Source organism: Centruroides sculpturatus, unplaced genomic scaffold, assembly GCF_000671375.1.
Source record: "Centruroides sculpturatus isolate CEXI.00-Female unplaced genomic scaffold, Cexi_2.0 scaffold1316, whole genome shotgun sequence".
Classification (NCBI taxonomy): domain Eukaryota; kingdom Metazoa; phylum Arthropoda; class Arachnida; order Scorpiones; family Buthidae; genus Centruroides; species Centruroides sculpturatus.
Genome location: NW_019385667.1, coordinates 71,673 through 97,106, shown reverse-complemented (window position 1 = coordinate 97,106; position 25,434 = coordinate 71,673). Strand labels below are relative to the sequence as shown.

Here is a 25,434-nt window from a genome sequence, read left to right as displayed (position 1 = left end):
TTTCTGTTTGAAGAATTCAATATTGTTAAGCTTCAGAGTTATAAATTAGTCAAGTTCATCTTAAATATATTACTGATGAAGAAAACTTAAATAAATTCATAATTTTATACGTTTTTAATAAAAAAAACACTGGCTCTTTTTAACATAAAAATTTTTAAATATCTCTTTAAATGATTATTTTTGTTATCTTAGTTAATTTATTTCTCATTATTATTTATTTAAAAATTGCAAATGAGTAATTCTAATGTTCTATCAAAAGATTTTTATGAAATTAAGAATCATTGTTTGACTTTTCAACATTGTCAACAGAGATGAAAGAAATTCTTAACCAAAGTCGATAGTTAGTTGGCATTGAACTCGTTTTTATAGAGTTCATCAGATTGCTTTAATATACTTTTTTAATATTAAGGCCTTTGCAAAGGGTTCAAAGAGCATGAAAACAGGTTCTTGAAACCTTGAACCTCGAGACCCGGATTCTATTTGAAAATAATAATAACAAATATAAATTGATATTCTGTAACAGATCCTAGATCACAAAGAATAAAGTAGAAAAACTTGAATATATTTAGAATCACAATGAAGGAACTACTGACTTACTTTACAATCTTAATTAAATTTGTAACTTGTTTTTCAACGGAAGCTGAGCAAAAATTGGGAATAATTAAAGTTTAAATAATTTGTTTTATCATTGATTTTGTAGCTATTCATAAATTATGTAGGTATAATACCGGCTTTATATTTTTATGGTGCCCAATACAAAATGTGAATATGGGACCTTTTCAAGACTCAAAGGTTTGAGTATTCAAGCCTGAAGTCTCTATAAGTCTCTTTATATGTATAGCTCATTTTTAGCGAAAATATCAAAATAAAGTTAATTTTTACATTAATTTTTAATGAGTGATCTGATTTGGAGAATCTAATGTATTACCATCCTGCATCTATTGGAAATTGCAACAGCAAAGTGTGAATAAACTGATTGCAAAAGATACAATGAATGCTGATTTTATCGTATTTCCTACCATTATTTTAAAATATATTCTGGATAAGAAGATAAATTTTCACTTCATTTTATATGAAAAATATTAATCATAATAGTAACCCTTTATATGTCTTCCTTTGTTACTTTATTATTAATTTTATTAAAAGCCATTTAAAAATTTATATCAAGCCTTTATATGGAGATTAGTTTTTAAATTTGTTTATTTTGTAAAATTTATTAAAGTAAAAAATGTATTTTAATCAGTTTCAAAACAATGACCGTTATTTTGAGCGTTCGTTAACACGATTGGTTAATTTGAATTTGAATAAACCAAAGAAGATTGTTATATTAATTATAATACTTTTCGTCTCTTCCTTTTTACAATTCACTCTTTTAACATGAAATTATGAAATTATACTACTTTTCTGTTTGACTTTATGGTTTATAATTTCAATTATAATTATACCTGCTTTTATCTAAATATATTCTAGGTTACAGGAATACAATGACCCTTAATAATAGTTTCATTATAGCTGCCAGGTCACTGCACTTTCATTTATTTATTTTATTGTTATTTTCTTTTTTCTTTTTTTTTGTTTAACCTTTGTATATAAGTAACTAGGCTTTTTTTGGTCATAATTCTTTACGTGTGCAGGAATAATAATCTTTACTTATCATGTATCAAACATAATCATTGTTTCAATTAAATATCAAATTTAACTTTTAATTAATACTAAATAGTACGAATATTTCTCACGAATAGTGTACAAAATTTCATTTGTGTAATAGATTTTCGCGTAATTTATCTATGATGATATAACTTTTGTTTATAAATATTTTCATTAGTGATTAATATAAGTTTAACGTGATGTTGCAATATTTAAGGAGAATTGTACTCAGGAACAAGTTATGATAAGTCACGATTATTACCCACTAAAAAAAAAAAAACGGGAAAAACATTGCGTTTTACAATTTCGTAGAACATTTTCTGCATTAAATTTTTTGCATGTATTAATGCAGAAAATTTAAATCATTTCAACAATGATTTAAAAAAAACAGTAATTTACACAAAATCCTTTTAAGAACTTACTATTTTTTTTTAAATTTACACATAAAAAATACAAATTTTTTAAAAAATAAGTTTATAATTTATATTCTCATTCCTGTCCCTCATTCTTAAAAGGGTTGTAAAATTATAAAATTTTTCAATATAAAATCAAGATTAGTCTTCCATTCCTCAATGTCCTGTTGATGATGGATGATCAATTGTTTCAATTGATTCCAAGAACATCGTATTGCAACTGTAATAATAATTGTAAAAATCCAAAGATAGATATTATAATATTTATTATAAATTTACAAATTATAACATTTTTTAAATTAACTTACTTAACTGGTTTACAATTATAAAAGAATTAATTATGTCATTATTATCAGAAGCAAAATGTGATTATTAATAGATGTCTTTGTAATTTATTGGCCCAGTAATTAGTACCATGAATACATTAAAATTAAAATTGGTTTTTTATCATTTGAAAAATGAAGCGAGAAATAATAACTTTTTCTTTAAATTTTAAAAAAATTGTTTTCATGTATTATAAAGTTGTAATGTTATTTATTGATTAAAAGAAATGAAATATCATAACTATTAAGCATAGTAATGTCAATGTGTTGAAACTATATGAAAATCAAAACTTAAAAAAATTATGTAAAATTGTTATTATTTAAAAATATTTTCTTCGCTTAATTAAAATTGCTAATGTATCGTTATTAATAGATTCTCTATTGAAATAAATTTAATTAATGATTCATGATTGATTGAATTTAATGATTGATTGATTGATTGATTGATGATTTAATGATTTTAAAGAATGAATTAATTATATGGAGACACTAAATAATAACCATGCAGAGAAAATGTTCAAATATATTTTTAAAATAAGCATTTTTATTATATTTCTTCACAGGAAGTGAAATTTTCATTGATTCTTAGATAAATGATTGACTTGTCATTGTTTGACATTACTATTTCCTTTTTATTTTTTTATTTTTAAATAATAATTCAATAGGAATGTAAACATTTATAAGTTTCCATAAAACTTTTTAATGAAAAGGTGTAGTTTTTCACTTAGAAAGTTCTAAGAGTAATGGTGAGAAAATAAACTTTTTTTAATAGTATGGTTACAATTTTTTAATTTTTTTTCTTAAAATTATATATGTATATATATATATATATACATTTATAGTAGCACATTTGCAATAAATTACAAGCAACAAGGTAAACTTTTGAAATGTCATCATTTGTCTGTTATATTTTATTGCACACCTATTAAGTAATAAGAAGAATTTTATTTTTACTTTTATGTTCTACAATTATTGTTGCATAAATTAAATTTACTATATACTTTTTAAAATATTAAAATATATTTATTGTAATTTCGATTTTCTATGTTTATTATTTAAAAAAAATCTTTAAATTTAAAAACAGAATTTTAACAAGTTCTATATTTTTGATAACAATGGCTTTACTTTATTTATTTGTAACTCATGTAAATGTATTTTAATTCATTAACATATACACTTTAAATATAAATATTAATAAACTGGAGATGATAAGAAATATGTAGATAAGACCTTTCAGGTGGTAAGTATATATATTGCTCTCGCTCACCATCTGAAAGGCCTTATTATATATATATAACGCAATGTAATAAATAATTTGTAATAAATATTTTTGAGGCCCGAGCCAATGGCCCCGCATGATTGAGAGGCCCGCTGTTAAAGGTCTGCATGTAGTCTATGTTAAGATTTGAAAGATATGGTTGAAGAATTATAGCCTTTTTATCTTAAAACTGTCTACGTAAAAAATAATTCTTATCAAAACTCATTGACTTGAGATATTTATTTTATTTTTTAACTTTCTAATTTTAGCACAAGGTACAGTACAATAGATTTAATCAATAAATTGGCACATTTTCAATTTCATAAACAATGTGTTCACGTAGTATCATTTTCAGTAGAAGAATAGAACTATAAAACCATGAAACTTTGTTATAACGTGACTAAAAATAAAACTGAAAGCGTGTAACTTTACACATTTACGTCTTTAAGGGCATAAGATTATTCAGTATCAACAAAAATTTATTTCTATATGTAAATGTTAAGTATGCGGCTAGTGGATACCGGCTTACTATAAATAAATAAATTAATTAAAAAGACCGAGAATACGGTGGACTCGCGATATAAACACTTAAATCATTTGCTATATCAAAAATCTACTTTATTTATTGTAAGTTTTAACTATGTACAGCAATTTTTAATATATGAACTTCAAACAATAATAAATCACTCATTTTTTAATAATTTTATCAATTTAATTTACAATTAACTTCAATTTTTAGTGTTATAGTAGGCTCGCACGAACATTTAGGAGCAGGCGCTTGTAATACAGTACATCTTAACACGTTTCCTACCTTACAGAATTTATCCGATAAGACATTCAATAGTCATTAATGCAAAACTATTTAGAATTCTAATTTGTAAATCTCAAATATAATTCATTCATATTAGTCTAATACTATGGACTTTACCAGTTGTAAATTGTAAATATTGCAGCACGTGTTGCACTAAATTCGAATTTTGTAGTCCCTCTCGTTCTTTGAATGCATTTGAATGCAAATCATTGTAATTATAAACATAAAAGTACTGTACAATTGTAAACGTTTTATTCATCATTATAGGCAATATTTCACGGTGATGTGAACAGAAATGATGTTATTTTATTTGATATAGCCTAATAAAAAAAATTCTGCTTATAATACCGTAAAAAATATTCACAAATATTTATGAATTTTACTTTCTAAAGAATATAAGATGTATAATTTTCAAGGTAATCTATTATGTTTGTAGTAGTTAAAGTATATGAACAGATACGAACGACTTTATTGTCTAATTTATGATAAAAACAACAGAATTCTTTAACCCCGTTAAAGTGAAAGTATATATAAGTCGTTATATTGCTCTATTAGGAATAGACTTCATTATAAAATATTGCATATACAACGCATCGGTTGTGGCTAGAGTTTTGCATCAAATCTAAGAATAATTTAGAAGTTTTAAGAATTAGCAAAACTGGGGAATGTACCTGTTTTAAAGTAAAAATGCGTAATATTTCATATGGAAATTATAATTTAACAATTCCTTCTTTAGTTACAAAAAAGTATTTTATATTGAATTCTAGGAACAAATTTTAAAGTTGGAATTCTACAATGACGAATAATTCTTCACGAATTTGGCTTGTTAGAAAATTGCGTAGGCGATGATGATAAGCACATTTTATTATTATTGAAGGGAAATTACATTTTAAATTATCATAAAGTGCTTACATAATATTGATACTTTCTTAATATTTACAGATAATCCAAGACCTTTAAGATTTTGCATAAAATTGGATAGTTATTTATTAATATATTAGATCAATTAATGAATTAATCCGAAACAATATCTGATTTAAAAAATTGAAAGTATTTTTTAACTCTTCGTAAGATACTTCAACTATCACAGATTAAATGAAAATATTCTCTAATTATCTTTCTTTTAAGAAAGTTAACCTATATAGATCCATGTTAACACGAGATATTTAATTTAAAACTATTAATCTTCATATATAATCTTATTAACTTTCAAGAAAGCAAGGCCCTATCTCGAGAAAGGGCATTTAGAACAGGTTTACAATGCCTCAAAAATATTTGTTACAAATGATTAATTTCATTGTATATTCCGTGTATTAAGAAAATATCTTTTATTTCTTATTATATTGCATTATTTAAAAACATAATATAATTTTTAAAGGTTTCTTTTGTTTAATTTTTTAATATTCTGGCTTCTCTCGACCTCCAGCAAGTCTTAAGGAAAATTGATGTTTCTATTTAACTTACTTCACATGAAGAAGTAACTTAGAATGAGCCAAATTCTACTTATCAAAGGCGATTGCTGCTTTATTAAATTGGATTTATTTAGAATTTTACGAGAATTATTTCTTTTTAAATGGATATGGATAATGTTTTATTAAAGTAATTCCTAATTCAGAACATGAATTTATTCAAGAATTGGAATAATAACTGATAACACTTTAACCTCTTCGACATTTTGACATCATACTATTCTAAACAACTTTATTTAGAATTATTATCGTTTGTATTATTAAGAAATTAAAACCTTCTTCTCAATAGGAAACCGTCCTACTTTATTTCTATTGCTAATAAACGTTAACCACACCCTTTATTTACTATTCTAATCTATTGTCCTTGGCCTAATTCGTAAATATGGGAGAGTAGAGCGATGTAACGAATTATAATATTGTTCAAATTAAAATATAATAAAAATAGAATAAGAGAATAAATCAGAGGCTTACTCAAGGAGGGGCAGAGTGGACTTATGACTCACCTTAACCAAAAATAAATACGCTTTTTTATATTTGCATAAAAACAAAATTGTATTAAACCTATCTCCAACATCTTAATGAAATTATAGAACGGCCAAGGCAGTAAAGATATCAGCCTTGCCACTCTGCCATCTGAGGATCCAGCTGGCCATTCTATTGTGGATCTGAAAAAAATCCACGATGTACACATAAAAAAATACTTGGAGGGCTTTGAAAATATCATAATACCTCTAATGATGATACCTGCATTAGAATAGATCTCGCTTGCTACAGGCTACCTCATTAATATATAAATAATTTTTCTATTCTAAAAATGTTTTCGATTAAAATAGATCTATACACATGATAACTCGTCTTCATTTCCTACGAGTTACACCTACCATTCATTATGGTATCTTGTCTTTTTCTAATCTTTTAAATCTGCCCTTTATTCAATGCCTGCAGTTTACGCCCCTTTTGTATTTGAATGAAGAACTGTTAAGCTTTTGTTTAAACGTTACATAACATAAACAAAATAAAATCTATTGCGAAATCATAACAAACATTTGAGTCATTTACAACTTGACAAAGTTTTTATAGTGATAAAAATATATAAAATAAGTAAATTTTATATAAATTTATTTATAAAAATAATTTTAAAATTTGTAGACGTAGATGCACTTATTGAAATCTATGATATTTTATTTTCATAACCCAAATAATAGAAAATCTAATTAGTTGGTTCTATACAAAGGCAATAAATAAAATACAAAATAACGTGTCAATTAATGGTACTTTATAAATAATGTTAAGTAAAAAAAATGTGTAATATATATTCGAGGTCTTTTAGATGTCGAGAGAAGCCTGTTGGCTCTTCAGTGAGAAAACCAAATGGCTTTTTGGATCCCTATAAGTGGGCCAAATGGACCACATAATCGTCGATACAGATCTATATATTCGAACATCTACTACACAAAATTCGTTTAAATGGACGGCATTATTATAGATAATGACATTTTAAAGTTGAATGACACAAAGAAGTATGCCAGACAAGTTTTTCTTATTTACACTCGCCACATGACTTTACAATCTAAATTGTTTAAATATTGAAAAATGCTTTCTAAAGAGCATAAAAATAGGTTGCATAAATTAAAGTTAAAACTATAGCCTACGCTACCGAACAAAAATTTTTATAAAAGAACAATTTATATAACAGATGCTAAACCAAAAGGAGATAAAATGCTAATTATAAATTTTAAGTATAATATATGGATACGTAAAGTAGTTATTTTGATATTTAATGATAGAAAATGCATTTTTTAAAACAAACGTCAATATTTTCCAGTTGAAAACACTGTTATGGATGAATATAAGGCGGCCATTTTGATGCTAATTTAGCGTATAGGAAAGTAATTGCGCGTAAGAACTACAAAAAAATAAATAATAAAAGACTTCACGCTGAATAAGTACAAGTTTGTCTTTTTTTTTTTTCTTTACTTTTTATAAAATAAATTTAGCCTTCATAAAAGAATGTACAATGGAATTAAACTTGCCATTATAAATAATAACGCAGAAACATTACTATAATTTATAACAATTGCAAACTCTTGTAGTAATCGCCAGACTTTAGCTCTTTCAATTTAACAATTGAATATGCAACACTGCATCTAGCATGTTCCTAAACATTTACTTATTACTGATGTAGGATAGGTGTATCTAAGACCCCTCTAGGTTTTACGATGATGTCAAATCTAAAATAGTAAATGTTAATTTTTCTACATTTGTTTGTAAAAATAACAATTAAGGATTTACTTTCATTTTAATGTCTATCATTTGATAGAAATTAATGTAGAAATAAATCCTGCTTGATCCTATTATATATGTTTTCTTCTTTATTACTAGAATCGTCCGTATTCATTTTAAGAAATCACTAATAAAATATTGTATTTGACTCATAAAGCTTGCATATGCGATCGATTTTGGACTCTACGGGTCTCGAGAGCTTTCAGAGATTTTTGGGCTTCAATATGAAAAACTGTAGACCTATAAATTCCCACTGTCCGTCCGTCTGTCTTCTCTTAATCTAGAGAATAGAGTTATATAAATGAAAGACGAAACCAGATATGAAAACCTTAGGGGCAGGAGGCCCTCGATTAACTATATACGAACTTCGATGTAACCGGAAGTCACGTTATTTCAATTTAAAAATTTCCTCCTGAAATGTGTTAGATAGACGACCGGCACGATCCTGTTGTTAAAGGAAAAGTGTGATGTACAGGGGCAAGTCTCTACTAATTTTAGGTGGTGAACATTTATTTTAAATTAAATAAATGAAAAATATGATTAAAAATTGCAGCCCGGCATTGTGACGATGTCACAATATATAATTGCTCGTTGTAAATCAGTCTCTCCGGAATGATATACCAGTAATATTTTAATAAATTAAACTGTTAGTTTGAATTCTTTTTTTAGAATAAAAAATATTTTGATAAAGCTTTCACATTCAAAAAGAGGTTAAAAAATAATTTTAACCCTATGCATATTTTTATTGGGAAGTATTAATTGTGTTTTTAAAGCTCTAGTAGTAAAGTTGAAGTTTTAAGACAATTAAACATATGTAATAACTAGAGTAAAACCTGTTCAAAACGGACCTCTCCCAAACCAGTAAAAAATATTCAGTATCGTGCGAGTCCGGTTTACACAGGTTTTACTGTACATAAAATAATAATTGTAGGCTGTAAGACTTTTTTCCAATTTCTCATTGTTCCCTATTAATACGGTTAATTTTATTTAATAACTATAAATTCTGGCCATTCTATCTTAGACCAAGTAATAGGTTCATTTCTCCATACACATTCTGGGAAACGATATGAACTCATTTACTTATCCTATTTATTACTAAGATACAACCAAATTTAAAATTATCTTTCAGATTTTACATATAAGAGGCTCTTCTTCCTCCATTCAACAATATTATATTTATAAACATTAGGAGGTATCGTTACAATATTATATCATGAGGCTGTAAGTTGTTTCTTGTTTAGCTTACGTGTAAATTCTTCCCTATTGTAGACCTTGTGTACTGTACATTATAAAATACCATGTGATTAGGACTTCTTAGAGTATGGACCTGCTGTGATAGGGCTGGCATGTCATATGGGCTTTACATTACATAAAATTATATTAGAAGGTTCTCGCGAATATATCACTTGTCGAAGAACAGTGGCTACACCCTAAACGGGTGTAGCCACTGTTTTTCGACAAGTGATATACTTTTATGATTAATTTATTTGTCAGAAGGGCGTAAACAATAAACAAACGAAAAAAATCATGTCACGATGTTCTTTGCTACTTTCGATTCAGTTTATCTTTCATTCATTCATTCTCAGAAGTAACGATAAATTTAAATTAGCTTTTGTTGCCTGGTTATCGATTTTTCAAATGTAATAAACAGAAATATGTCTCTTGTTAAATCGTTATGGTTCATCTGTCATCATTGCTACTTCTCTTATTATTCTGTAGGCGATGAATCGTATTTTTAAATGTACTTCTCGGGTAAGTATTACTTACTAATTTACATTTAACAGATACTAATATTTTAGTAAAATTATGATTATTAAACTGGAAACACTGATGATAATTCAAAATTACATTTTATTTTAATAATGTTTCTTAATTAATGTAAATATTATGAGTGAAATTATAAAATTCTCCATATTAACCGTCGCTTGGGGTACAATAACTTATGCAGAATGTGCCAAAAATCAGTTTAAAAAAAACTGAACTTTTTTCTTATTCAAAAGCTTTACTTTTACGAATCTTGCATTGTTCAAAATGAAATTTTTCTTGTTCAATATACAATCTTTTGATAGTTTGTTCGAGAAATTTACACGGTCAACTGACTTTTGAGCTACCCTGTATGTTTACTTATGTACTACTTTCTTCTACATAACAAACTATATGAATTTATTAACGTTGTTACGAATTATCTATTTAACTCTTTTCTTACACATTTTGAAGTACTGAAAATTAATCTAAATTTAGATTTAGGACCGGATTTAGATTCATTTTTAGAGATTTAGACTCACTGTAGCACAAATATATTAATGTATCTTCACCCAATAATAATAAGCTTAGGAGCATAAGGCCATAAGCTTGCTGAGTTTAAGTGTAAATACAGCAATGATTCTTATTAATTCTGCAACAAACCCACACTTTAATGTAAAACGTTTGGGGTAATTTATAAATTTTGAGTTTCTTAAGAAAAATTTCTAAGTTATGTAAATGAAATCATCCATATGTGGGAATACTTACGTGATATTTTTAGTTTATAAACTATAGGAAAGAGGTTAAAAGTTTGTTGTATTCTCTTATCTTCCTTTAGATGAATAAAAAAGAAAAGAAATTTTATTCAAAAATAAATTTTAAACTGCTACTATTAGTCTAATTAACAATTAATTAGAATTACAGTCTACAACAGTAAATCAATAAGTCTATGCTCCAAGTTAATATTTTTGAAACAAGAAGGTTGTAATAAATTGTAATATAGTTTAACAATTATTTTATGGTTACTTGATCACGTGGAAATCTCTGAGACAATTTTTTTTTTTTAGAATTCAAATTGGTCCACTAGCCAAAATGCTTCAACAAATCTATTTTAAATGCTCCAGAACACATTAATTTTTACAGCATTTTAAACAAGAATAGAGCCAAAACCGGATTTACACGTAGGATAATACCGTAATTACACGTAAGCTAATATCGGATTTACACGTAGGCTAATACCGTAATTACACGTAAGCTAATATCGGATTTACACGTAGGCTAATACCGTAATTACACGTAAGCTAATACCAGATTTACACGTAAGCTAATACCGTAATACCGGATTTACACGTAAGCTACCGTAGAGTGAGGCTGTAAGTTACAACTTAGGGCCTCATTCTACGAGGTTTCTGGCTCCATTTTAAAAAGTAACAATAACTTAATATGTATTATCCATTATTATTCGGAAAATGGAAAAGGACTTCTTATATGTTATAACTTAGAGCTAGAACATTGTGATTTTAACGCGAATAGACTTTTATGTTGGAACTTTGTGTTCAAATTATTCACGAATAAAGTTTATATCTTATNTCTGTCATTTTCTAATATTTTTACGTAAGTTATTATCGATAATGACTTTAAATTATTCAATATTTTTTTGTTCTTTCGTTATTTTAAACGGTTTATTGCATAGCAACTTATGTTTCATATGTTATTCTCATTATATCAAGTCTTTTTTTCTTGTTGTCCTTTTTAAAAAACTGGAACTATCGCATGTTACATCGAATAAAAGTTAACTCAGCACAAACTCTATTCGTTTTTAATTCATTGATTGTATACAACCTTTTTTTAAATAATTTATTTTAATTGAAATATAAACTAATAAATATGTTATTAAACTAAATTTTAAACTTATCATTAATGGCTTATATTAAATGTCAGAAGATTTAACAATTTTATTACTAATTGCCGTATTTTTATGCGTATTATTCGCGGATCAATTGTGTTTAAAAGACAAGTTGAAAGAGAGTTCCAATTATGTGTTATGCCGATTTTAAATCGCAATTAATTTTCAGTGGCAATGTTTTATTTTTGTTTTAGCAGTTTCTACAGGTTATATGCTGTCGCGAAAACATTGTTAAAAATTAATTTTATTTATGAAATTTTGATAATGTTACAAAATTTAACTGTTAAAAATTTTTCAATTATCAATGATTAGTATAATTTCCATTAATATAATATAATTAATTCCTCTTTTTTATATGAAAACGGTTAATAAGACTTCTTATTTTTGTTCCAAATTTTAAAATATAAACAATACTGTATTCTTAACATATTTTTTTAATTTTTATGTTAGAATATCTTAAAATATATATTTTTAAATTGTTATCTTGAATTTGATAAAATTTCAATTCACTAGTTTCAATTAACTGTAGCTGAGAGTATATTTTAATTAAATATTTCTTTCTTAACATTCTCTCTCTTATTGATAGTAAGAGTTTTTCATATTCATCATGCTTAGAATCAAGCCCACAATGGGGCTCTTTTGAACGGGTGGAGTCTAACGTACAAAGTCTAAAGGAAAAGTTTTTAAGACAGATTTTATTTCACGAGTGCTGTGTATGACATTTATCTGCCAATATCGAAACTATTCAATAAGATTTTTTACTAGCATATCAGTTTCAAATGTTAATCGCGGTCGAAGTGCAATATATTCCGCGAATGCAATGTAAGTGACGTTCAGAAAGTCACAAAACGTATCTTTCTCCGCTGGCAGCTGGCTACGCTGTTGTGCGAAGCGCACCGAAATTTCGGCAAAACATTGAATAATGCAAATTTTTGTAGGACCTCGTAGAGAATTTTATAACTCGGGCTGTCAGTTTCTAAGAAGAATTGCTTATGGAAGAAATACGTTTGATGGTTTAGTAATCACGAGAGAGAATATCCGCCACTGGTCAGAATAGACTGTTTTAATTTGTTTGTATTCAATCGTTTAGATCAGGGGTGTCCAACCTTTTTGTTCCTCTGGGCCACATTGGAAGAAGTCATGGAGTTTTGGACCACAAGTATATATAATATATTTGTGACCCAATCCTTAAATATACAAGTATATTTAAAGGTTAACATATCTAGATTATAGTAATAAGTATTAAAACTTTATCACGAAAAAGGATATTTTAAAAATTACTTCTACAGATACTTTCAATTTTTACTTAGAAATAGATAAATTCATTTTTTATAAAGGAGACAAACAAAAATTTATTTGAAAAACACAAATATTTATTTTATTTGGGTATCTAATTAATAAAAAAAATGACGAAACACCATTTTAAAGTGCATTTTTATTCGACTAATATATTTATAAATAATATGTAGCCCAGAAAGTAGCCAATGCGCCAAATGATAATTTTTACGCCAAACTAAAAAAAGGGTAGTCAAATTTGGCGCAAAGTAGCCAAATATTGTAACGCTGGAAAAAATACTAAATACAGTAAAGCATTGATTATCCGACCCCCGATTAACCGTCACCTCGGTTAACCAACCGCGTTCTAGTCGTCAAATTCAAATGTCCGCTAGTGATGTGGCGCTACAATATTTGGCTATGTCTTGGCTACTTTAATATTATTTTTACGTGTTTTAGCTGGCAACACTGGATCGACCATGAAAGTGAGCCAGTATTTAAACGAGGCTTAATTTTATAATTTTTAACGATACAATAGCGACGATTATTATTTAAAAAAAAAAATTGATAGGCTTAACGTCGATGAAAATTCAACGCGAAGTAGGTTAATAGCGATATACTAATATACTAATTACATGGGATATAATAATATACTACAGTAATAATGGATTTTTTCATACTTTTCGGTTATCCGACCAACCCCAGTCCCCAATTGAGACGGATAATCTATGTATATTTATTTTATTTGTACAAAATAAAAAAATAATTTTTAATGATACAATAGTCTTCGTTGGGCTTAACATCGACGAAAATTCAACGCGAAGCGACACGCAACGGAGAAAAATTTCAACATGGGATAGGTTAATATATTTTTTCGTACAAAATCGGTTATCCGAAACATCGATTTTTTTTCCGAACAACCCCAGTCCCGATTGATTCGGATAATCGACGCTCTACTGTACTATATTTAAAGATTTCTCGCTATACAGGATAGATTGCGTTTATAGCAGTTTGTGTTTCAGAATAGTCTCATTATATAAAAGTACAGGTATTCCTCATATAACTTAACACGATAGTTACGTTCCGGAAAAGTGCCGTGTTATGTGAATACATGCTATACGAAACAAGGACTAATGCAAGACATGGAGTTAGGTTCCAAAAGTTAACAAAAGTGTACTATTTTTTTTCGTTACTAAGATAAATATGTTTGTACTTAAAAATTGTGAAGTTTTGTAAGGAAGATTTTCTAAATTCTCGAACCGTGTTAGAGCGAAACCGTGTTGTACGACAGATACCTGTAAATTAGAATTTAAATGAATAAAAAGGAATTCAGTACAAAAATATTATTTTATATNTCTGGCCATTCTATCTTAGACCAAGTAATAGGTTCATTTCTCCATACACATTCTGGGAAACGATATGAACTCATTTACTTATCCTATTTATTACTAAGATACAACCAAATTTAAAATTATCTTTCAGATTTTACATATAAGAGGCTCTTCTTCCTCCATTCAACAATATTATATTTATAAACATTAGGAGGTATCGTTACAATATTATATCATGAGGCTGTAAGTTGTTTCTTGTTTAGCTTACGTGTAAATTCTTCCCTATTGTAGACCTTGTGTACTGTACATTATAAAATACCATGTGATTAGGACTTCTTAGAGTATGGACCTGCTGTGATAGGGCTGGCATGTCATATGGGCTTTACATTACATAAAATTATATTAGAAGGTTCTCGCGAATATATCACTTGTCGAAGAACAGTGGCTACACCCTAAACGGGTGTAGCCACTGTTTAACCTTTTAATATAATTTTATGTAATGTAAAGCCCATATGACATGCCAGCCCTATCACAGCAGGTCCATACTCTAAGAAACCCTAATCACATGGCATTTTATAATGTACAGTACAGTACAGTACGGTTAAACCTGGATATAACGCTATTATTTTTTTTATTCTCTAAAATTGGCCATAAATCGAATATGGTATTAAACTAAAGAACTTCAAAGAATAACAATTATATGAATTATATATAATAATGAAATCTATACATAAGTTTGAAAAAGTCACATGATTTGGTGATTCAAATGTTTACAATGCAAAATCGGGCATTTGGACAGAAATCGAAAGATTCTTTATTTAATATTTATGAAAAAAAAAATTATTTACTAGTATTTATTGGCACTTTATGAGAATGACCCTATTAAGAAAGATACTATATCGAGGAATCGTGATTGGAGAAAACACTATTCATCGCAGAACTATTTAGATGAATTCTTCCGAAAAGTAGGCAAAAGAAATTGTTATCAGGATATTTTGGTCCACTTCTTTAGTAGAGTGTGTAATCTGATATAAATACTGTACTGCATATCTGAAAAAATAGCTTATCTGTAACACATTGAAAAATATCTTTGATTTTTCTCATCTATAAAATCAGTATTAACTCTGGTTCTCTTTCTTATCTTTGAATAAACATTATAATAGAATGTGAAGAATTTTACAGTTTATTACTAAAACATATTTTACCATTAAACTAGAAATTTCCTCAAAAATTATTATTAAATCAGAGATTGATACATGACACTAATCAGTTATAGGGGAGACCGGGGCAACTTCGGCATGCGGGGCAAGTTTGTCAAGCGCTTTTTTTAAAAAACAAATTAAAAGGAGACTTTGGTTATAGGTTAGGCAGTTGAGTTTTATTGGTGGCTTGTTGAGTGTAGTGTTTTTATTGTTCTCCAACAAGCGTAGTTGAATTATCAAGCAAATTTTCATTTTCGTTCAATTCCATATAATATTTTTTTTCCATTTATATTGAATTGGCAGGTTTTGTTATAATTCCATGATAACGAAAGTTACTTTTCCTGTTAGAAGGATGTAACTTCAACTTATTCACGTGGCCAGATCGTGGCTTGGCATTCTGTTCTCAGGGTTGTACTTAATGTTTCGAAATCATGACTAGCGGGGTAAGATCGGCAACATAAAGCCACATTAGAAGCAAAGGATAAAAATCAAACAGATGATAAATGAAAACATGTTTGCATTTGTTATTCATGTATATATGTCTTTGAACTTGCATTTCGTTGTAATAATATTAAATGGGTGTTGGATTTGTATTTCTTTGTTTTAATAGTGAATTCCAACTTATACATTGTTAATAACATAATTTTATATACGTGCCTATCTTGCCCCATTACTGTTGCCCCTATACCAGGGGCAACTTTAATAAAAATAATTAAAATAATTACAACTTTACAAAAAGAGAGAAGTTGCCGATCTTGCCCCTATACCCGGGGCAACTTCGTCAATTTCTCTCTTCTTGTAAAGTTGTAATTATTTTAATTATTTTTATTTCCAAACTGATTTTAACCAGTTCTATAGTAAGGTAACATTCCAATAGACAATATGCAAAGCTTTTTTTTCAGTTTACAGCAGTATTTATTACACAAAATTTAAGTAAAGCTTAACATGCCGATCTTGCCCCGGTCTCCCCTAATTATCAAGTAAACAAATATTGTATATTTGTATATATTGACATATGCAACACAAATATTTTATGAGCTCAGTGGCAATTTTAGTTTGTAAGAGGATCTAGTCAAGTATGAACTTTATGAGGCCTCTTCTATATAATTTTATAGTCCATAACACACGATACTTGATACAGTAGGCCTATAAGATTTAGGATCTTAGTAATTGATTTTGAGAAATGAAATATCGACAAGTATATGTCTGAAGTACGTAAAAGCGCCATGCTCTGGAAAGCAAGCTAGATTGCATTTGCTTAATAGCAACTACGTAGCTAGAAACAGTATAAAATATTTATCTTAAAAATATCTTAGAATAATGCTTTGCTTTGTGGATTATAAGCTAGAGCTAAAAATAGTCACAAAAATTCATAAAAGATTTTTCTCAGTGACGTAACACTTACGAGTGTATTTGAATTTGTCTTCGTTGTAGATAAAACCGGTAAAGTAAGCTATAAATTTTCATAGTTGACAAGTAGCAATTGGCAAAAACTTGGCTCGAAAAGCAGCTTAATGGGATTATTATGAAACATCATCTCTCTTAAGGAAGCAGAATTCAAGGATCAAAAATGTAATTTATCTTGCAGCATACATTTTAGTCATGTGTAAAAAGAATAGAACTTGTCTAAGCAGATCAATAACTCGAAAAATATTTCGTTTTCGTGAAATGTGTGTGTGGTTATAGTTTTAAATAACGTTAACGTTTATTTAAATATTATGTATGTTTATTTAGATAACGTTAATATTTTTTAACTTCTCGACTTCTTAGTGTAAACATACAATTCTTTACAAAATGTATTTTTCATTTATATATTGAATATTTTACACTCAGCTGCAGCACTTAGCGAAAAGTTTTGCAAATATTAATAAATGTATGTATTAAAAACTATTGAAAAAATTTAATTTATTTTCACATTATTGCACGAATCGATCGACATATTTCACGAATAAAAGGAAAGATAAGATGAAGGATTGCATAAACTACAGTAAGGATCTAAAAGATTTCGCGATATAGTGAAATTTCTTCACGAAACAAGCAACATTATGTAGAATAGAGTCAATGGATTTCATATATTTAAGAAAGCATTTCAATAAATTTCAGACAAGATATTATCGTATCTCTTCTAAAAATACTAAGTTATATTTCGCTTATATTATTTCCGATAATGTAAACGATTATAAATAAAAGAAATAATATACGTTACAAATTATTATACATGTAGTTTATTTCAGAATTAAAGTGCAAATTGGTAAATTGAGTCATGAAGAGAAAGTGTTCTTTTCATGACTCAATTTACCAAAAAATTTAGGGACCCTTAGCGGTTTCTACACCCATAAATTAATGTTATTTTTACTAACGAAAATTAAAATGTTTAAGACTAATTAGTAACATTAGTAAAAATGTTATATGAAAACACTTCGTGAAATCCTTTCTATCATTACTAAATTGTGTTGCGTCATTTATGTAATCCTTTGTGTTTACTGATTAAATCTGAATCGATTTGTGCAATCTTGTGAAAATATATGAAAAGTTTTTCAATGCATACATTTATTTGTGAAATCTCTCCGCTATATGCTGCAGAGAAGTGTAAATCGAAGCAAATTGTTTGATGATAAAGTATGAAGTGTACAAAAACATACAAGATGGCGAGTACAACTGGTTAATTAAGATAAATAAATATCACGTCTTCGTGCCGAATACAACATCATGTTATTACAACTCACGTTGAAATCCTTTTACTGATACAGTTTGTTACCGGCGTTCTGCTTCAGATACAACGGAAGTGCTTTGATAATATATTCAAAAGCACTATAAACGTGATAAACTGTATACAATTTTGTAATCATTCTTTGAACAGATTCTTGAGAAACGACTTGATAACAGGAAATTTAAGGCAGAAAAATTTGAGAACGCAGCGTATTAAAACACTCGTTTAATTAATGAACATATGAACATTTAAATATAATATTCAAATTCAAATTTCATTATTCAATAAGGTTCTATTCAAACTAAATAAATGCAATTCTTCCACTAAAATAGTAATTGTGTATATTTTTTCAAGTGGAAATAATACACTTAAGCTGTAAGCATTGTTTAACTTTCAGTAAATTTTACTCTGCATTTTCTATGTAACTATAATTGTAACTAAACTTAGACATTTACAGATTAATGAAGGTCGCAATCATTTGAAATTTAATTTACTTCTGAGTTTTCAGTGAAAAAATAGCTTTTTAATTAATTATAAATTTTTTCTTCATGCAGGTGCAGCCAGTTGACTTCGATGAGAATAGAGGACAATGGAACAACCAATGCGAATTCTTTCTATCTTGTTTAGGTTATGCTGTAGGTCTCGGAAATGTATGGAGATTTCCATATCTATGCTACAAAAATGGAGGAGGTATGTACAAACTAATATAGTATAAATGCTTTAAATTTTCATGGGTACGTATTTTATATAGCGTAAAAATTTGCTTAAAACTTAATAAATAATTTGCATAGTTTAGAATAGAAGATATTAACATGTCGAGATTGAATTTACACAAGCTAAATAAGCCTCGTACTTTTAAATTCATTATTATTTAGTGGAAGAGGAAACACTTCCTATATATTATAGTTTAGGACCACAAGTCTAATTTGGCTTTGTATGATATGATCATTAAAGTATGATGTGCTAAAATCTTCTATACTAAAAACATTCAGGAATAAATATATATATATATATTCTTGATAGGAAATTTGATTAAAATATAAATAAATAATAGAATATTTACAAATAATTAATGTATATACTGTACATATTTCTTTCAGGTGCATTTCTTGTTCCTTACATACTTATGTTAGCATTTTGCGGACTTCCATTGTTCTTTTTGGAATTATCTCTTGGACAGTATGTTGGAATTGGTGCTAATATATTATTTAAACGATTAAGTCCAATTCTTACGGGTAAGATATTAACAACCTTAATATATTTAAAATTTTTAAGTGCAATGGTCGGTCTAAAAAGCATGATCATGCAAATGGAATGTATAATAAGCTGTTAGCCTCTTAAAATATTAATACTTAGATATAAGTAATTCCCAAATTATGAACGAATTCTATTCTTTAAAACATTCGTAATCCAAATTCATATTTATTTCAGAATAATTTTGTGTTATTAAAATTCGTAAGCGTAGTTAGGTATATAATTCATACAAACGGAAATAAAAATGTTGCCAAAACACGTGTTAAATGCTTCAAGATATTAATTTCTTCGCCTTCGAGCATAATTTATTTTAATAGAAATATAGTATATACATTAGTATAACGCGAAATATGAATCCTGTAACGGAGTTAACTTTTAAAGTTACTATTAAAAGATTACTGGAATTAAGCTTTGTATTATACTTCACAAATACTTTAGAAATTTAATATCAAAAACATAACAGAAAAAGCTAAAATGAATTATAGCATACTTTACGTAATATTAGGCCTAAATGCATTTAAACAGTTAAAACGTGTATATTTTTAGATGTTTTCTCTAGTTTCGTAGTCTAAAATCAGCTTGTATTTAGTCTTACAATTAAAATGATTCAACATTAAATATAGAAACGCTTGGTGTGTTTAGGTGACAAGCAGCAAAGTTAATAGCATAGACTAGGAGTGAGCAACCTTTTTAAATGTGCGTGCCAACATCACCAAATCTATGATACAAAATTTTCTCACGCACCGACCGAAATTTTTGGGAGTGGCTACGAGAAAGTTATATTTAGTGAATTAGCCGCTAAATTGGCAACTGCTTATAAGTCAGTATAACGCAGAGATAGAAATAGGATGTTTGTTTCATTTTCTTGTTATTTATTATTAGCGAGGTTGCGGCCGAAGTTTTCATCTCTAAAACGTGAACGTCGAACGTCGAGCGCCGCTATCTTGTCGGCCGCAACCTCTCTATTATCAAAACAATTGATAGTATTTGTTTCTTTATTGAATTTTTATTTAGTATCGTTCTACTTAATAAAACTGTATTCTATTAAATTAAAATATACAACTCAACAAGAAGTTGGATATTGATTTTTTTAGGTAAGTGCTTAGTTGCGTGCCAGGAAAAAAGTCGTTGGGGTGGCAAGTTTGGCATGCATGCTAAGGGTTGACCACCCCTGGTATAGGCTGTTTCGGATGAAATGATCTGCAATGTGTAATTGGTGTATTTGCTTAGCTGCTTATCACGTACTTGTTAGATGTCATCTTTGTCGTAATGCAGGAAGTTTAATTTTTAAATATAAAATGCAGACAAACCTCGACGAACTTAATTCGTTCCTGAAAGTTGTTCGGAAACGGATTTGTTCTCAAACCGAAACAAATTTTCCCATAAAAAATGGTATAAAATGGATTAATCCGTTTCCTATCCCAAAACAAAGCTTTTATCGATAATATAATCTGTATCAATTTTATATATACATATTAAAAGCAAAATGCGTCACCACCAACCGAACCGAAACTAACATTTTTACAAAAAGTGCTATAAATAGAGACTCGACTCTGCCAGGATGAAATAAAACCAAATCAATCAAGACAGACAAGTACTTTATCCACACCGAAATATTATGTTTCAATTGCTTTGATTTAAAATTTAATTTCAAATTAATTATTTAATTAGTATTTTATTATTTTAATTAACTGACTACCTAGTATTAAACACTAATATTATAATATACAAAATATTAGCCTAATAAAAGTTTGACTGTATCTACAAATTAATTTATTAAAAATGCCTTATTAAACCTAAAAAATTTAACATTTATTGTAGCTTTTAAAATAAAATAAAATATTAGTGTATAACTTTATTTATATAAAATACAATAACCTGTAGTCGAACCTCGATTTAGCGCCCTTCTAAATATTGTCATCCTCGTAAAGCGTCAATAAATACTTGTAAATGCGTATTCCCCATATATATTAAATGCAGAACTCTCAATATCTATTGTGTACGATTTTGCAATGAAAACAACCTTGTTATTACCAAGTTACGTGACTTTCAAACTCTAAAACTTAAAATTGTTTGTCGACCTCATAACTACATATGGATAATTCAATTCTAAAGTGAACCAAGTTCACACAAACTATTTTAAAGATAATGAATTATTATTCTAATTTGTTTTAAAAAGAAATCAAAATACACTAATAATATACTATGTACTGTACACCTAATGCAGTGTATAATGCATCATGTAAAGTACAGTACATTCTTAAAACATTCTTCCATTGTTAATGGAAGATTTGACTGTACTTATTGTAAATTATTAAACTTTTTATTTTTATAATTATCATAAGTTTTTTTTAGATATAAAATACGTTTTTTTCATTTTCAGAATTTTCAATTAAAAATTTTTCCTGTTTTTTTCAGGTGTAGGATATGCTATGTTAATGGTATCATTTTTAGTGGTATTATATTACAATGTGATAATAGCCTGGTCAATATTTTATACGTTTGCTTCGTTTACAAGTCAATTAGGATGGGAATTTTGTGGAAATTCTTGGAATTCAATCGGTAAGTCACAAGACAAAAAGTAAATATTTATGAATTCGATTGAAATCAGACATATTATATTGCTTCTGTTCTGGAATTGCTACATCCTAACAAATTTCATTTTATCGTTTTTTATTTGTTTTTTGCAGATTGTTATAACGAAGATCAAAACAAACAGTGCGTAGAGCAGAATCTTACATATTGGAATAATACATGCTACGATCCTGTAGCGTATTGTGAATATATTCCTGGCTTTCAAAGTTTTAATGTGACACATTGTTTGAACGAAACTGATAATTCTTATACTACACTTAATAGAGCTACAAAGCGCATATCTTCCAGTGAAGAATATTATACGTTAGTTTGAATTACAAATATTTTGTTTCGTGTATTGCACGTTTGACACGAATACCGGTAGAACAATCATAAACATTAGATACATTCCAGTGTCTTTTTTTCTTTTGAAAATATTTGATAAATGTCGATTTATGTTCTTTCATATCTATCGATTTTTCAAAAATTAATTTTTTGACATGTTAGCTTTATAAAAAATTTTTATCAGAATTATCCATAAGGAGTGATGGTTCTGTTTTCTAGTGATAGTAAAGTCCCTTCGGTGATCTAGCCAAACAAATTGCAAAAATTATTATGTTAAAATACTCTATTTTTGGATTCTAAATATATTTATACTTTTTTAGGAATTACGTTTTAGGTACAAGTGGAACTATTGATGACTTTGGTAACCTGAAATGGCAACTTGTTCTTTGTCTGTTATTAGCATGGATTATTGTTGCGTGTTAAATCCTCAGGAAAGGTAATAATTTTGTTTATTTATTGCATATACAAAAGGAAATGTCATAAAACAGTTGGTATCCTCCCCGAAAATAACCCTCATAACAAAAGATTAAAATAGAAATACCAATAATCTTATTATTGAAAAGTTATTTATAGATTTTATATTAATTTGATTTTTACTTTAAAAATCTATTAATATGTCACATGTAAGAGACGAATATACTGTATATGATGTGCTTCAACAATAGACACTGTTTACAATAAACTCTTGTTTATGCAAATTCGTGCTTTGCGGATAGCAAATGATTAGGTTATCTCTTGGATGCATAGGAGTAATTGTGACTATTAATTAATGCTTTAATCTAATGCTATTAATGACAATTAATGAATCTGATTCTAGTCAGCCAAGCTGTAACTTCAGACATTCCGAACACGGAGAATTACTGAATGCTAGGATAAACACACTGTGATGAATGTTTTAGAGTTTCTATATTTCCAAATGAAAGTATATAATTAAATTTATTTTAAATAATATAGAACATTTTTTGAACATTACAAAACACATTTGAAACATTGTAAATCCCTAATTTTTAACATTTTGACAAAAAAAGGATTGAAATTTTACAGTTTTCCATGACCATGCCCAGTCTTTAATTGAATTACACATGCAACAGTTTGGCGCATCTTATTAATTAAAAATATATGAGTGAATTCTTGGCGTCCTTTAAGAAGACCTTTTTTTCAATGCACGATTATAAAAATTAGAACATGACTTATTTTCATTTACTTGAACTTGCAAAATGAATTTTCAAGCATCAAACAGATGGCCGAGTGGCCGAGCGGTCAAGGTGGCAGCCTACCGCTTCGACTGAAATAATTAAATCCTAAATATGCGGCCGGATGGCCGAGCGGTCAAGGTGGCAGCCTACCGCTCTGGGTGACCCGAATTCGAATCCGGACGGTCGATAAATCCCTAGAAATTTTTTGGAGGTGGTCCCTCGGATATGTCGGCCCCATCCGATCACGTAATATGGGCCTGGGTCCACTGAGTCAACAGTTGCATGTGCAAATGTTGACTAAGTGGTCCTCTTTCACACGTGTCACATTCTCACGAGGACCTTGACAAAACTTTTTACGCCACGTGACAGGGCCGTGCGGTAGATTTTCTAAGTATGATGCAAGTCTTTGAAATTCTACCCCTTAAATGTTTTTTATGCCGCCCCTCACGGTGCCGCCTGATGCGGCCGCATCTCTGAATCCAGGGCTGTGGAGTCGGAGTCGGAGTCGGAGTCGTGGAGTTTTGGTGTTTTAGTCGGAGTCGGAGTCGGATGGTAAGGAAAAGTCGGAACCGGAGACGGAGTTGGAGTCGGTAGATTTTTACGCGACTCCACAGCCCTGACTGAATCATAGCACGGCACGGCCCTGCCACGTGGTCCAAACGATTCAACTCTGTCAAACAAAAATATTGGCCAGATAAGAAAATCAATGATTTTAAACTTTTGTCATCAATAATATCAAAATAGCCGTTAAGTCAGAGTCGAATTATTACGCAAATTAGTTTTGAAATTGTACAGTACAAATAATATAAATACTTTTATATTATTTTCTACCACTATAACTTAATTCTTAATTATGAACTTCAATTTTAGTAATCTCGGTAAAAGAAATAACTTTTTGTAATTTGAATCTGTCCACGCATATTTAATTTATACTTTTTTTTATCCATCGCTATAATATTTTTAAAAAATCAACTTTTAATGCTGTATTTAACAAAAATAAGCACAAAAATTGAGTATGATGGTATATTATTTAATATTAAAAGTAACCAACCATAGAAATAGTACATTTTTTGAAGGAGCTTCAGTACGTTTTGAAATTTCATTGTGGCAACGTTGTGGTACACTGATGTGGAGAGTCGGCATGTCGTTAGGGCCCAAATATTTTGACTTTTTCGAAATTTTAGATTTTTATAGCAACGTACTCGTCGTCCCTTTTCGCATGTGACAGTTTGATTTTTGTAAGAATTTTACTTCTACCCAAGGATTTCTTACCAATGATACCAATGTAATTTTATAATTTAGATATTTTGCCATGATCTAGTCAAGTTACAGGGAGATTTTCATAAAATTTAGTTTTAGTAAGACGTCATACAGTAAGAGTAAATGGCACCTGCAAATGTATTGTTGGTTAAATTCCAGATACGTATACCGTCATGGCGGCTCATCTCTGATTCCAGCAAACAAAAGAAAGGAAACAGTGGGGACGCACGTTCTAACCTAACCTAACCTAACCTATTCTAATAATTTCGTTGGTATTAATTATGGTAGTTTATTAGAATAGGTTAGGTTAGGTTAGAAGGTGCGTCCCCATTGTTTGCTTTCTTGTCTTTGCTGGAATCGGCGATCAGCCGCCATGAGTGTACGTATCTGGACTTTAACCAAAATAACAAAATAACATGTTTTTTTTTTTTTTC

General features: G+C 28.5%; 1 pseudogene; it reads left to right on the top strand.

The window, feature by feature from the left end:
* The window catches only part of LOC111641040, a 59,254-nt pseudogene that overhangs the window by 10,758 nt on the left and 23,062 nt on the right, over positions 1-25,434 (top strand).